The sequence below is a fragment of the Passer montanus genome, unplaced genomic scaffold (assembly GCF_014805655.1).
Source record: "Passer montanus isolate IOZ18808 unplaced genomic scaffold, ASM1480565v1 scaffold15, whole genome shotgun sequence".
NCBI lineage: Eukaryota > Metazoa > Chordata > Aves > Passeriformes > Passeridae > Passer > Passer montanus.
In genome coordinates, this window is record NW_024362051.1 from 10,245,506 (window position 1) to 10,261,818 (window position 16,313).

General features: G+C 42.3%; 1 protein-coding gene across 13 annotated transcripts in view; it reads left to right on the forward strand.

Moving 5' to 3' along the window:
* SGCD (sarcoglycan delta) overlaps positions 1 to 16,313 on the forward strand; it is a 307,378-nt gene that overhangs the window by 130,328 nt on the left and 160,737 nt on the right. The gene's annotated exons all lie outside the window — the stretch shown is intronic.

Below are 16,313 nucleotides of genomic sequence, written 5' to 3' on the forward strand. Positions count from 1 at the left end.
ACCGTGTGCATTTGGCACCAGGAGCACAAGTGTGCAGGGAGTGGATGGATGGCAGTTCTGCCCTCAACTGTACTGTGCTCACGAGCTGCCAGAATGCCCAAAACTTTTCTTTGCTGATCTGCTCTGGGGTATCAGGAAAGTGCATTTCATTATGTACTTTCTTCTTTTAATGACTTTAATAATTATTGCGTAAGCTTTTAGGCTTAGGGAGTAGCTCACAGTGAGGTGTGCTGTACAGTCCATTGCATTCTTGATGTTGTAGCAGCCCAAGCTACAGTCATGCCTCAGGACAAGAATGTCCTGAGCAAGATCTGCTCCAAACAGACCTTGAATGTTCAGGTTTCATGGAGGACACACTCATACATATTTGTGAACCAATAAGAAGTTGCAGTGTGCCAACAGAAAAAAATAGCATAGTGGAAAAACCAATCTGAGGTTGAGTATCTGTTTCTGGAACATATTTTCTGTGAATAAATTCCTGGCTTCTCTGTGCTTCAGATTTTCCATCTTGCCAGGGGCACTCCCTCACCCTTACCTGGGATTTGGAGAAAACTAGTAATTTGCCAGATGTGAGGTAGTCAGGGGCCACTCTGGAGACACCAAAGAAAATCAGGCAGAGAAATCAGAGTGCCTTCTGTAGCAGTGCCTGCTGTCATGCTTGTTCTTCAGTTTGCATAAGGCAGAAGTGTCTGCAAAGCTTCCTTTTTTCTACCTACTGTAGCTTCTAACTGTAGTACCAGTTGCTTCACATGGAGTAGGGTGCTGTTGTTTCAAACAACAGAAAAAAAACCCTATAAAATATTCTCCAAAGAAATGATGATATCCCTTGTTCCTTATTAGCAAAGATTTTGCCAAGAAATATGTGCCTGTAACAGGGAGGCTGATAAACATCCCCACTGTCACAGCATTAAAACATAATTGCCCCGGGGTATCTTGATTATCTCCAGCACAGCTGTCATGCTGCCCCTTTGAAAAAAATGAACTCACATCACATGCACAAACTTCAAAAAGTCTTTTTTTTGGTTTGGTTTTTATTTTTTTCTAGAGACAGGCAAAATTATTTTCAAGCAGTCTCTGGTGTTTTTACCAAACTTGTTGGAATATTGCACTGAAGTGGGGACCTGTTGCTTCTACATCCCAAGTTAAATGATTGTTCAGGTTTCCTGTCACACTTGGGCATTACCACAGCAGGACTCCTGCCAGGATTCTGTACCTGCTGCCTACATATGTAAGAGTATTATTTATTAGCTGTGGCTGGAACAGGGGCTCTCTGTTCCCAGGATGTAATCCTCTCTCCACTGCAGGAAAGGTGCCCTCAGAGCCCTTGGTGCCTCCTGTTGTGGTCCCTGTGAAATGGGAGCAGTGATGTTCTTTCATATTGCTCCATCCTGGAACAATGAGTTGCTGCTGTTCAAAATGGGCCCATTTTCCAAGAAAAAAGAAAGGAAGTAATACAAGAACAGTAAAAAGAGATAATTTTCTGAGCTTTCAGCAAGTACAAACCTGCTTCCCCAATAACTGAATATAAATTTCCCTCTAATTGTGGGTGTTTTGAACCTATCTTGGTCCTTAGAATGGCCCCTGATTGGTAAGGAGGATTTTCAAAGCATTAATCACCCAGTTCCCTGTGGCTTTTGGCAGGAGTTTAGTGGCTGATTTCCCTTTGTGGCTGTTCTGTTAATCTCTCCTTGACCTCCTCTCCCAGGCAGACACGAGGGTTACACATCCAACCACCCTTCCCAGTTCCAGGGTGGTGGATGTCCATGGACAGCCCCAGCCATGGCACAACGTGGTTCTAAGGCTTGATGAACCACTCTGGGCTGAGCAGGACTGTTACACTTGAGCTCTTTTTTACTCTATGAGGAGGAGAAATGGCTTAATTTTAGGTTCAGTTGTTACTCTGGGGTCCTATGAGAGTTAAACCAAGATTTTTACGCTGGCCAAAGTGATTGTGAAGGTGAACACTTCAGAACTTGGGAAAAGCTTCAAAAGGCTGAGTATTTGGTCAAACAGAGGGGGTGTTGCTGGCAGGGGTGAGCTTAGGGAAGAGTTTCTTGCAGGATTTTGGTCTCGCAGTCTGGTCCAGGGCTGGTGGAGATGAGGGGATGGGATGGGCAGAGAGCCCAGTGTCTCACCTGGATCTGTACCCACCCAGCTTTTGGAGCCTGCTGGGCACAGCCTGAGCATTGCTCTCTTACCCTGGTGCAGTGGGAGATTGCAGATGGCAGAGATGTGGAGAAATTGGTTTAGTTTGAAAACAAATCTCCTTCTCTCCTCCAGATAATTTCTGTTTATTTTTGAAGGGGGAAAAGCAATCAGGCAGCTAAAAACAGCATAGCCATGACAAGTTGGTGATGCCTGGCCTCTTCCAGAAGGCTTCCTTGTGTGTAGTACAAAGTGTTTCTGTTTGTGCAGATGAATTACTAAAAAAGAAAAAAGCTCATAGCCTTTTGGAAGCCATGCTGAGACTGAAACTGCTCAAAGAGGAAAGGAGGAAAATATCCCCAAGTGGCTGAAATGGTGCTGATGCCTCAGGTTTTAGCTTTTACATTTTTCACATTCTGTGATGCTTTAGTGTGTGGGTCTGGTCATATGAGGGGATGGTGAGCTCTCTGCACAGAGCAGGGAGACAAAACAATTCCTGCTCTAGCTGGGGACTAAGGACAAATGATCCAAATTTCAGGCCCAAGAGCAGAAGCAATGTGGGCTGAAGAGAAAAAACAAGAAGGATGGGACTGCATGGGCTAAAGCTCAATTGGACAATGAACTCCAATATGCAAATGGAGCAGAACTTGTAAAAGTGTGAGACCTTGTGGCCAGTTGTCCATTTTGTGACCATTTTGGTTCATCTTGGGTGTATCCCTGGCTGGGCTTTTGTGCTGCCCAAGGTGGATCCATGGAGGCTTCTAATAAATCCCTGCTTTACTCTTGAGCTCTGCCCAGCCTCTGGTCTAGGTCAGCCTTCTCAAGGCATCAGTGTCACCTGGGGAGGAGCAGTGGCTTGCAGGGGATCATGAGAAATGTTTGCTTGGGCATCAGAGTTGGGCTGCAGCCAACCAGCCCACCCTCACTGAGGCTGGAAGGAGGTTTTTTCCTGTTTTTTCTGAAGGTGGAGAGGGAGCTGACACTGCTGGAACGAGCAGCCCCCTGCATGGGCCGTGCAGTGCCTGTGCAGGGTGAGAGGGAGTGTGAAATGCAGCAGGGCAGCAGCTGGCAGACGTGGTGATAGCCCTGTAAAGGGAAATGTTTGCAAGTGAGAAGAGCTGAACGTGTGGATGTGCTTGTAGGATCCTTGTTACCGTGTTATCGAGGATCTCCAGGGACAAAATAGCCACTCATGTGTGGAGCGTAAACAGACACACACTATGTATAAATAATGTGTGCAAGAGCAGCTTCTGAATGCAATTCCCATCATTATTTAAAAACCTGCTACTTAGGCAAATGATTATAATTCCAGTGACACTAACTAATCCATCAGTAATTAGGATGGGAAATGGGAATAAATTCCATGGAAATGATCTTGGTATTTCACCCATCCATTTGTATAGTAGTCTTCTTGAAAAATAAGCTGTCATTTGCCCAGAGTTTTTTGGAGGGTTATAATTTAGCTGATTAAAAAAAAAAAAAAACAACAAAAAAAACCACAGGAAAATTCCCATGGAGATTTCCATGTTGGGTTGAGAACACTTAAGTTTAGAATAATACAATTAGTAGTGCTTTTGCTGCTTTTGCAGTATCTTCTCTTAGCATAGCTGATTATGTAAATAGTGATAATAATTCCATCTTCTCTTGGCATCAGTGGCATCCTGTGGGCTCAGTCCTTCCCAGGCTCAGTGAAGCCTCATGGCTTTTTACCAGAGATGATTTTGCTGTTCCCTTTGAAGAGCTCCTCCATAGCATTTCAATTTTTCAAAACTTCTTCCATGAGTAACAGGAACTGCAAATGTATTTACTAGAGCTGGGGGTGTCTATCCTGGAGAAAAGGAGACTGAGGGAGGACCTTGCTGCTGCCTACACTGCCTGGAAAGAGATTGGGGGCATCAGTGTATATCAGGTATCAAGTGATGGGATGAGAGGAAGTGGCCTCAATTTGTACCAAGGGAGATTCAGGTTGGGATTTAGAAAAAATTCCTTCACCATAAGAGTTGTCAAGCACTGGAATGGGCTGCCCAGGGATGTGGTTGAGTCACCATCCTTGGAGGTATCTAAAAGCTGTGTAGATGTGGCACCTGGGGACGTGGTTTAGTGATGGATTTGGCATCCAGCACTGGGGTTGTTCAGCATAGCTCAGTATTCCTGCCTTGAGGTAAACACAATTTGCCAAAATAACAGTGCAATGTTGGGAGAAACAACTTGTGAAAGCCCTTGAGTGATGTTCCAAGTGCCGGGAGCTTTAAAATTCACCTTTTTTGATCTGCCAGCCCTGTGGCCAAGAATCCCAATTTTTTACATACTCCTAAATATGCCAAAGGAGTCAGCTCCCCTGTACAGGAAAATGTGTTTTTTAATACCAGTTTCAGTATCTTGCACAGAACCTGGTAATCAAGTGAGTTTGTTCCTTGGCTTTGCTCTCTCTGGGGAGTAGATTAAGATCATCAGATGTCTTTCACTGGCAGCCCAAAACAGGTTTAAATACCTGTGTTAGAGGAGTGAGGCAAATGCAATTCCTGCCTTACATTGCGTGCCCCTATTGAAGCAGGTCACTGTCAATGAAAAACTCTCTCACTAACCTTTAAAAATGGGTTTCTCTGTAATTCTGGTTCTGCTGAAGGGTAAAGCTGTGTACAGTAATTGAATTGGTGGGGCATGCAGACTGAAATTTTGTGGGATGAAATTACGGGGCTGTAATAGATTGTCTCTGTTTTCCCCGCTCTTCCCTCTATTGTATCTTTTTTTCTCTGCCTTACCTTCTCTTATTTCTGGGTGTTGGAATTGGTATCTGAAAAGTTTTAAGTCGTTCAGTGAGGAAAGTTGAAGTTGTGATTCAGGAAAATTTGGATTTTCAATTTGTTTTGAACTCTTTACATCTTGAAGCCCTGGTTATTTCTGCTGGCTAGATTATGTTGAAGCAAACATCTTGTTTAGAAAACCAAACCAAAATCCTCAGTAGAGTAGGACACCTCTTACACACATTGCCACAGAGCCCTTGAAAAGCAGGGGAGGAATGCTGAGATCCCTCTGTCACAGGAGGAGGGAGTTTTGGTTGCATTCCGATCCTTCCAACCTCCAAGCTGGCTCTGCATTCAGGACAAATTGACATTTGAAATTTGTGAGTAAGAACGTGCACAGCTGCTTCTTCCTCTTCAGATTTTAAAACCATGTAAAAAAATGATAACCATGGGGTTTTTTTCTTTGCCTGCTGTAACATAGAGGTTGTTCATCTTCTTTTTTAGGATGTGTTCCTTTCCTGATAAGATGCCTGATTCCAGTGCCTCTCTCAGCAGGCAAAATTGCTTGAAGGTTTTAGCTTTAATTCTGGAAAGTTTCTTGGAGCATCCAAGTAGTTGGGCCAGTAGCAGATACTGTCTCAGTCAGTTCTCTTTCTCCCCAAAGTATTGTAATGCTTCCTACATTTTTTTCAGCTATAACATACTTCAAATGAGCTATGATTCTTGCTAAAATATCTGGGAATGTTGAACAAATACATGACATATTGCATCATTGAACAAAACTCTGCTTTCCTTTTCATTTTGCTTTTTCCCCCTCTTTTTGTTTCAGCTGTTTGCTCATATCTTTCCAAAGTCAAAAGCCAAAAACTCACCTCAGCAGTGCCCCACCAGACCTATGCTGACCTAATTTCCAGGAAGCCCAGAATTAAATCCCCATTTATTCAGCAAGTGCTAAACCAACAGAATCTGCTTTCCAAATACCAGATCAATTGTGGATGTTGGAACAAGAGATTGAGTTTCATCAGGGTTTGTCTGGGTGAAATGAGAACCAGGTCTCAGACAAAGTGATGCCTCAAACAGAGGTGAGAAAAACCCCCAGGGGACATCTCTTCACAGCACCTGGTTTAGGATTACAAACAAAGCAACAGGCTTCTGATTTTTTTTCTTTTTAAGACAAAAGTATGCTATGCTTTTTGTTTGGAAGAGAGGTGGTTACACACTCAAAAAAAGGAAAAAAATGAAATAATGCTGTGATCAGATTTCCCAGCTACAGCAAGCAATGTGTAAAAGCCCTGAACACTGAATAGTTATGTGAAGGAGGCAGAAGACAATCAGAGTTTGTTCCTTGACAGTACTCGCTGAACTACATCTCTGCTGACACTTTGGCTTCTCAAATCCCTCCCCTGCTCCTCTCCTCCACCTCCAGGCTCTGAGGGCTGTCCTGCCTCAGTCCCTTTGGCCATTGCCCCACTTTGATCCAGCCTTTCCAGAGCTGTCCTTTGCTGCCACTGGCAATAAATCCCAGTGCACAAACCACAAAGGTTTACACACAACCCACCTTCAATTCCTTTTTAAAAAGCAAATTCAGCTGTGAGATAAGTTTTTTCCCCCCAGTGTTTGCTGGGAGTCTGCACTAGGATTTAGAAGTAGGGCTGAAAGTTTTAGATCCAGACGAGCAACTCTCCTTTCATTAGCTAATGCCTTTTCTTTAGCAATAAATAAATAAATAAATTACAAATCCCTCCTTTTTGGTCTTTCTGCTTCGTATGCCTGTGTCACAGCCTTTTTTCCATATAATTAATCAGCCCATATCTCTCATGCAGCTCTGCTTGTCAGCAGGGATTAAAACCTGACAGTATTTAATCATCTTGTATTTCATAGAAAACTAACACTCTCCCTTTGCTTCCTCTTCCCTTTTTTCCCTTTCATTTCCTTCTCTTTTCTGGGTATGTAGCACAGTGTCTGCTCTGTCTAAAGTTTTTATACAGGGAGTGACAGGTATAAAATTCCTTTCTTGGCGTTTTTCTTCTGTGACCCATGTAATTCCCTCATGGGATCATTTGCTGTGACATTTTGGGTGTACTGTGACCTACCCTGTTAGCACAGAGCCCCACCACATGCTGAGGCTGTAGGAGTATGTATTGAATCATGTTTTACTGTTATTTCTTTCCCGCAGGAAATAGAGTAAAGCTGTGAGCCAAGTGGGCTGAATAACTAAAACAATTATTATTTCATGTTTCTGGGGTGATTTAGCTGTTTGTTTTGAATATATGCAAGCAGCTTGGACATTGACTTTGATTCATTTTATTAATTTAGGAATCTCATTAAATTATGGATCTCAGTGTTTGACCTACTCACAGAGATCCCCTTCAAGGGTAATCAAGGGGTGGAAATGGATCCTTCCTTTAGGCACAATATCTCTATTTCAAGGTATAAATCCCCATGGATAGATGACTCATCTCCTAGAAGGGCTTCTTTGTCTCCATTGATGTTTAAATAACTTGTCCAAATAGAGATATTTTCGTTGTAGTTGTGGAGGGAGGTAAGCTCCATGATGGTGATGAGGTTTAAGTCTTTGCCTCAGGAGTTCTGTCCCGAGGTGGGAGGCTGAGGGAGCTGTCCATGGTCCTATTCCCTGGATTTGAGGAGTTCCAAGGGACTGATCTGGGTGCTGTGACACACAGAGGGATGAACCTGAGGGGTTGGCTCTCTGCAGAGGAAATGCTCTGTCTCCTTCTTCCAAGAGCATGGATTGCTAATTGCTCAGATTTAAAGCAATCACTCTCTTAATTTAATTAGACCCCCCTTTTGGCATGGACGATGTCAGATGTTATAAGGTCTGTAAATCGAAAGGCTTGAATGTATTCTGTTTAATTTGAATTTGTAGGTTAAGTAGTGTTGACCCTGGCTAGCTTTGATATGGGAGACTCCCAAGAAATCCCAAGTACCATCAATGCAAATGGCATTTTGCTTCCCCCACACCAAATCTAATGCCACTGGAAAATGTTTGCTTTCTGCTGGTTTTCTGACATGGCAATATTGATGGCTGAAAATTGGAGGAGGAAAGGAAAGGGAGAGAGAGACTTAAAACAGTTGAAAAAGCCAATTATTTTCATGTCCTAGGTGAATGTTTTCTTGCTGCAGAAGGAAGTTCTATTTATAGCAGGGTTCAGGTGCTGAGAGAGGTCATAGGAGGTCGCAGGGTAAAACCTTTGGCAGATGTTGTCCTAGAATATTCTTTTTCCTAATTCAGTTAAGAAGACTTCACCTTCACTAATTCTTGCTGTAGGAGGCAGCTTATTGTCTTTGGTCTCTTTTACAATCAAATGGTGGATGGAATGGTTGGTTACAGTTTTGACAACAAAAGTTGAAGAATAAGTCACAATCATTGATGAGAATTGGGTGTTTTTTCTTCATTGACTGAAGTGGTGAAGTGAAAACAAAAAAGAACAAACAGATCAAAAGACAGTGAAGAATGTAATATTTGCTGGTTTCTTTCAGTTCTAACATGGACAACTTCAGATCAGCAGACTGAAAATCCATACCTAAAAGCAGCCAGGTGGCTCTTAAATGGAATTTGCTTGTGCCAGAAATCTCAGGGACAAATGTTTGTTTTGTGTTGAATAGGCTGTCAAACTAATGATCAGAATAGGTCTTTTTGGCCTCAAACATTTTATCAATACAGATTCTTCATTTTTCTTCCAAGACTGGCTGAATGGATGTTTGTATTTTATGGGAAACAGCAAAACCATCAGGCTGAAGTAAAAGCCAACAACAGTACAAGAAGTTGGGGCTTTTTTAAAGGGAGGATTTATGATGTTTAAGCCTTGATTTATTTAAAAAAAGAGAGCACAAGCAGTGGTTTTTAAGCACATTTGCCAAGGAAGAAGAGGTAGAAAACTGCAAAATAAAAGTTAGGAAGTGATAAATGCAGACATCATTTAATGAAGAAAATTAATTCTACAAGCAGAGTGATACAGAAAGGAAACATCCGTTATTGAGGAAGGGGCATTGAGGCAGAGGACATTTGTCATCTCAAGTGACAATTAGATGAGCTCCAAAAAGAGCAGGGTAAAGGAGGTAAAAATATGCAAGGGAAGAAAATGAGGCGAGGAGAATTGAAGGAATACAGAGCAGGCTTTTTCAGGTCTGTTGCCCTGATTTATGCTTTTACACCCTCCTTAGCATACAAACATCCCTGAAACGAAGAGCCTGCTTTGCTCTCATTACTGTACAGTCCCTGTGAACACCACGCTGGGTAAATCTGCTTGGCAGCAGCACCTGAGAGCAGCTGGGGCTCTGAGCAGAAGGTGGTTCAGCCAGGGAGAGGTGAACCATGGGGGATGCCTTGTTCCCTGCCCTCTTTCCAGAGGCTTGGGCAGGAGGCAGCAGCAACCAGGTGAGGGATGAGCTCAGGGCTGTGCTCAAATCTGTGCTCTGCAGAGCAGAACCCTCTGCAAAGAGTCGAGCTCCACTCAGTGCATTTACCATGACTTGCCCTACTGAAAAAACCAAGCTCTGTTTCCTTCTGTGGAGAGCTGAATAGAGATGAGAAAATCCTGGTTCTCTTGGGGTACATTCCTCTTTACAAGTTATTTCCTCTCTATGTTTCTGCGTTTGGATAATACAAGACCCCCCTACATCCCATGGGTGCTGTTTCCACAGGGGTCTCAGGGCATTGGGTGTAATGACTTCTGCCCAAATATTCATGTTTAGAGAAGAGAGGGCTTTATATTTTTGCACTTAGTATTTTGCATTGGCAGAACAAATTGGCAGTCTGGTTTGGAATAGAAGTGCTGACAAAATGGGCAAGTTTTCTGTTGTTGATGCAGTTCAGATGATCCTGATGGTTTCTGTCACCAAGGGGCCCTTGTAATCCCCCCCTTCCCATGGACTTCAGATGTCTCCTGTGTTCACTTCCATGTCTCTTCCATTGCCAGCGCCCTTTTGACCCATTTTTCTATGGCTAATGTCAAAGGGTAGCCCACAGCAGAAACTTCCAGCAGTCCCTTTGCACAGAGCTCCTGTTCTGGGGACCCTCTCATTTAGTCCAGGATTAATAATTCAAACCCAAGCTGGGCAGGATGTGCCAGCCTGGCTCTTGTTTCTGCAGTTCCTTTGGAAGAATATCTAACTGATGATCCAGCCTGACACAGGTACTGGGATGTCATGGGGAAGGGGGACAGGGGGACATCCGTGCTCTCCAGGTGTGCACTCATGCCTCAGGTACCCAGTCCTGCACTTGAAAAGAAATCTTTAGCTACTCTATAGAAAAATCAGGCAGGGGAATCACCCATCAGGCTGTTTCAGCTTCTAGAAATTTAGTCTGTTTTAAAGATTTTATTGAGAGTTACAAGTGGAAGCAGATTCCTTCAAGATGAACAGCAGCTGTTTATGCCTATTTTTTAGAGCTTGCTTCTTGTTCTTGGTGTGTTTGGGGTGTTTTTTTTAAGTGTTGCATGAGTAAACTGTCAGTGTTAATCTGTGTGTAACACCCTTTCAAGTGGCCAAGTTTGGCAGGAATTGAATGTTTTGCAGAAAAAGGGGCTGTTCAGTCCCAGGTCAAGTAGGGTTTTAAGCTCCAGAAGCTGAGTGATCTTGTGTCAAATACTGTGCTTGTGGTTTTGATCCAGCTTTCAGCAGTTCTGTACCTCTGATTAGTGCTGTAAAAGAGACAGGAAGGTGGAAAGTCCTGTGGTTTTAAAAGTCAAACTTGGCCCAACTCAATAAGATTCATTGAGAGCCCTTGAGGCTCAATTCTTACAAACATAAACTTGTCAGGACTGCAAGCCACGAACCTTCCTCTTCTTTTGGGATTAATAAACTTACAACTTTTGCATGTGAAATGCTAGAAAAGTGGAGTTATTATTTATTTGGTTCTTTGTCATTGTTTTTTATTCTACCTATCTTACTAAAAAATAAAACAAACAAAACACAACAAAAATTGTTTCTTTAGGCACATTATACGGTAGGAAATATTTAGTCTTGAAGTCAGCAGCTGCAAACTGTGATTGTCTGTGTGGAATTGTTACAGGGAAGACCTGTGCTGAGGTGCTAGGCAGGACAGCTTCAATATAGTGGGAACTTCATGGTCTCTTTTCTGTTCAACAACTCTAAATAAAAGAGAATAATCTTTTTGAGCTGCTAGTCTGGAGTTGGTCTCCCCTCTGTGATACACACCAGAGGCAAAGGTTCTGTGGTCTGTGGCTCTGCTGTTTCAATCCTGTTTATACATCATTTATTTCAAATTAGTGAGACTTAGCAGGAATCTAGAAATTTGCATCTGCTCCACTGTCAGGGCCAGATAGGCAAAAAATGGAGCAAAGCCACAAGGACTACTAAGAATCTGGGTAGTATTGTTTAAATGCCATGGCTGCTTTCAGGGAATACCTTTGTTCCACATTGTTAGCTGCACCAACCCTGTGCAGGCACACAGGAGGAGTGTGCTCAGAGGGGAGCTGCCTTTGGGCAGTAGGGAGGGTGTTTTCAGCCCTGGGGGTTGTTCCAGAGCTGTGCTGGGTTACAGACACCTCCTGAGGATCTGCCCACTGGCTCTGTGTCATGCCAGGAGCTGCCTGAACAAGGCATTAATTATTCATTCCTGAGCGTTCTTGGTTCCAATTAATTTACAAGCTTAATCTTTCAGTTTGGTTATGCAATTTGCTCCATGAAATATGGCTTGTGTTCTTTCTAGTAATGAAAACCCACAAATAATCCCCATGCCCTAAGTACCTGCCCCCATTATCTACCGCGTTCATAAGCGCTGCCTGCAGAATTATTTTGCCTGGTTAATGTTTGATTTTGTATTTATTCTAATTGCCAGTGTTGCTATTTTAGAAGTTGCCAACCCATTGGTGGATATTCTGGTTTAATCCTTTTTTGCCATCCCCTACAAGCTCCACTTTGCTTGCTTTTACAAAAGCCATTCTGGGTTCCTGTGCAGACACAACTGTTCACTGGGGCTGGCCCCTGCTTCCATATGGTGCACATTAATCACAATTCAGATATCTAAACATAAACTTGCATTTCATGCTGCATACGGTTGCCCAGCTGAGGCTGAATGAAAGATTCATTTTTGTAAGTTGTATAAACACACCTGAGACTCTGAACACAGTGACTCTCTCTGTTCTATAGAACACATCAGTGTGCTAATTAAAAATCTGCTCTTATGGTTGATGCTCGTTTCTTTTTATGAAGCCCTGGAATGCTATTAAGCAGGTCTGGAATGGTGATGTGTGGTTTATTGTTTCTTCTTAAAGTTGTTTCCTGCCTATTTTGTCTGTGATTTCATTGTCTTGAAGAGTCACTCTTTGCTTTTCATTTATGGTTTTCATAGAGTAAATCTGCAAGTATTGTTTATAGTTGAAATGTTCTCAATTGTATATTTTCTGAGCAGCTTGGATTTAATAGCTGGTTTATGTTTGGAATAAACAAGTAAAAAAAAAAAGTAAAGGGCCATGAATCAACTGAAGGAAAATAAAAACAGTCTTTAGACAAGTAAGTAACAAGGCTGTATACCTTTTAACCCAGAAAATTCATCAATTCTTTTGTCCATGTGTACGCTCATGATTTTGCTTTGATTCATGTGTACTTCAGGGACTCTGGTGCTTACTCTATGTGGGAACTATCAATAGAGCTATTATAACAAGACAGAAGGAACAGAGACAGCCTGTCTCAAATATTCAGCTCTTTGGAATTTTTTCTAAAATACTGCCAGTAGATAAGCTGCAGCATGTTACTCAGGCATAAAGTTATCCAGCTTTTATAAGAGCAGGGTTTAATATAAAATAACATCTTAGGCTGCCAAAACAATATTTAATACTCATATAGCAGGGAATGTGTGCTTACAGCAAAGGGAGAGACCCAGAGGTCATTATGTCTCATATATAATTATTAATGAAGAACAGCTTGAGAATTTGATATACACAAATACAAAACTTCTGATGTGTCTTTCTATACTTGTGTGGTTTATAAGATTTGCTGTGACCAAGAGAGACTCCCACCTTTAGCAATTCTTAAGTGTAAGCACACGAAAAACCTAGTTTTGATCAATAGTTTTTATGGCAAAATCCATAAAACAAAACAGACCCTTTATACAATTCAGAACAAATAATTCTGACTGCAAGCCCTGAGACAATTTCTGGTCAAGCTTGGCTGCAGGATGATGCAGTAACATGCAAAGTGGGCTTGTATAACATTGGCATTTAAATATAATCATTGGAGTAGATGGTTGAGAGTCCAACAAGAGCCACAAGCAACTGAGTAAGTTGCTGGCAAGAGGAGCTGATGGGAAGGACTGCAGTGATTGCAAATGAGGCCTGACCAGGAGCTAATGTGATTAGTGTTCTCTAAGAGCAAAGTACGTTGCAGAAATTAAATGAAGCCTGGAGTGAGGTGGAGGTGGGGGAGAAATCCCATTATTCCTCCAATTTCATCTCATAAGAGCTGTATCATTTTTGGTTGTGGGCTTTTGGTTTTTTTGGGGTTTTTTTCCCAAGCCTTGTGCCGAGGGTGTTTGAGAGTTATGGTGAGATTTGAAAGAATGCTGAGGTTTTGATCTTGTCACGACTGAGAGTCCTTTATAAATGTCAGAGTTGGTGCCTGAAAATCTGGGACGCTGCTTGGCTGCTTCTCTCAGAGAGCTCGGTTAATGAGGCCACCAGAGAGCCACTGCTGAGCAGCCCGGGGTGGTGGCCCTGCTGCATCCAGCCTCTGGAGAGGGAGGAGGCACCTGATGTGTGATGGCCAACAAACTACCAAGCCTAATTAATTAATTAATTAATCATAATGTCTGGCATTCCCACCACAGGAGTGTTTTTGGGATGCACGGCAGTTGTGGTCACCTCGTTCTGTCCTGGCTCTCAGGATGTGGGGACCATGTCTTGAGGTTCTGGTGGTTTCTGCTGCACTCTCACTTCATCAGAGCAGGGTGAGATAACCAGAGCAAGGCACCCGGAGGGGCCCTGTGGGCTCTGCAGCTGGGGCAGAAGCTCTGTTTGCCTCATCAAGGTTTTAATCCAAGTTAAGCCACAGAAGCAATGTGACATCAGCAGTCACCAAAAATGTGAAGTGCCTAAATACACGGGAGATGTGATAAGTTTTTCTGGACAACTTTTTTTTGAAGTTTCATAAACATGCAGCTCTTTTAAGGCTCACTAAGGAGTTTGCTTTTTCAGGAGCAGTGATTAAAAATTTCCGCAGTGTATTTGAGAGGAACGGGAGGGTTGTTACAGGAGATCCCACCAGCTGCCACTCACATGCCTGAATAACTGATTTGCACTGGAGTCTGGGAAAATTGCTTTTTTGATGATACTGAACTAGAATAGTAACTTTCTCCTGGTGTACCAGGAAATTATATACGTAGGTATATATTGATGACATGTTTCTTCCCTCCAAACTACAGCTGTGAAAGGGCTAAGCAGTTTCCTGCTTCAGCAGGACACAGAGGCCCAAGTTGGCACACAAATAATTTCCTTGAGTTGAAGAAAAGTTCACATGTGCTTTAATTTATCTGCTTAAAAGGTTTTGGGCTGAGCTGTGGTCAGTAATGACACCAGTGTCCTGCAGACTTGTTCCTTCCCAAACCTCTGCCAACATCTGTCTCTACTGATCCTGAGAAGCTCAGAAGAAAAATCCTGTGTCTGAAGGGAGCATAAAGGATCCTCGACAGCAACTCAGATGCACAGATTAGGAAACCACTTTTCTAAAGCCGTAGGATGCCACTTTTCACTGCCTAAAAATTGGGTGCTTATGTTCTTCACGGGTTTTGGAAATGGCAGGTGTCAAGCAGAAACTGTGCTGGTGCTATACTAGAAAACTCTGTTACTAAAATGTATTTTCCCCAGGAGAAAACAGGATTTTCCTGAGTGCTTGCTGTGCAGGGCATGGGTGTGGTTTAGACAGGAGGTTCACTCTAGGAAACAGCAACACAAATGGGTTTGTGTCTCACAAGTATCACTTTTTAAATGTGACCGTGGCCGTGTAACTCTTGGTAAATCTACTAGAACATCTGGAGATCATTCTGTAAGACAAGAATGTGTAAATACCAGTGAGTTGTGTATAATACAGCAAGAATATTTCTACTGAATAATAATAATTTTTAATAAGAAGAATAATAATAAGAATTTTATTATTACTCATAAATAATAAGACCTTCCTCTGCCCCAGCCTGCTTGATCTGTACTCTCTTGCTTCAGGTAAACCAGCTTGAGCTGAAGTACACATGCAGGACTTTCTAGATTCTGTCCTGCTTTGTGAAATCAAGTCTCTGGCTGGTTGATTAATTAAATGGTGATGCGTGGCTTGGTTTTGGAGTTTCATGACCGTTGATTTGGAGCACTTTAACACCACATCCATTTGGAGGTGTCATTTATTGTAGGATCTCTGAGCATTCAGGCCTCACCTGGGATGTGTCTGCTGGCCTGTGCTGGGCAGGTTTGTTCAGTTTGGGTTTTGGGGAATGGAAAATAAAGACATGGTAGCTGGACAGCAGCAGCCCTATTAAACCATTGAGACCTGACATTGTGGCTCTGGAATTCCTGGAGGATCAGGAATCTGGGGAGAAGAAGATTCAGTCATTCTGGCACTAGCTCTTGTGTCTCTCATGGTAAAACAATGATTTGGAATTTGTTTCCACTACAAAATGGATCCTTGATCCCAAGGCAATAAACAGTAAAAAGGCAAGCAGCAATGAATCAAATACAGAAGCTCATGCTAAAACAAAACCTGAGATTTCTATTGGGAATTTTGTGTGGCTTTTCAGCAGCAGAATCTGGAATGCATCAAACACTTGTAGTATGATATTTTTAACAATTAGAAGTCCAAATATGTGCAATTAGCAACAGTAGGACTTCTGTCAGGAATGACTGCACCAAGTTTAATTTAATGTACTCAGCCTTGTAATTGTTTTTTTTTTAATCTTGCTGTGCCAATGACAACATTTTTTTGCTTTGTAGTTTTTATGTTTTATATCCTCCACAAATCACACATTTAAGACAGTTTTGTTTTGCAACATCTCTGAAATGCTGGCTTATTAGCAAGCCAGTCCATGCCATATTATTTTAATATTGATAGACCGTATCAGCAGTTGAGTTTAAGATTCATTCCTCGTGCTGTTTTGTTAAGGTTTAGTGGGACTAAATCACAAAACATTGCTTTGCTTGGAAATTGAATTGAAAAGATCCATCTACAGTAGGATTACTTGTTTAGAGAAAGCTGCTCTTGCATTCTGAAGATTTTGGTGGTTTTTACTTGGAGTTTGGGTGCCTGAACAATACCAGGCAAATTTGAAGTGCCTCAGTGCTCTAGCACTGTGCTGAGCTGGGATCTTGCTTACAAAGGATATTTTCATCTCCACTTCCCAAAGCTGTCTTTGTCATAAAAAAAAAACAACCAGGAGATAGGAAAGCAAACTTGAATTTAGAG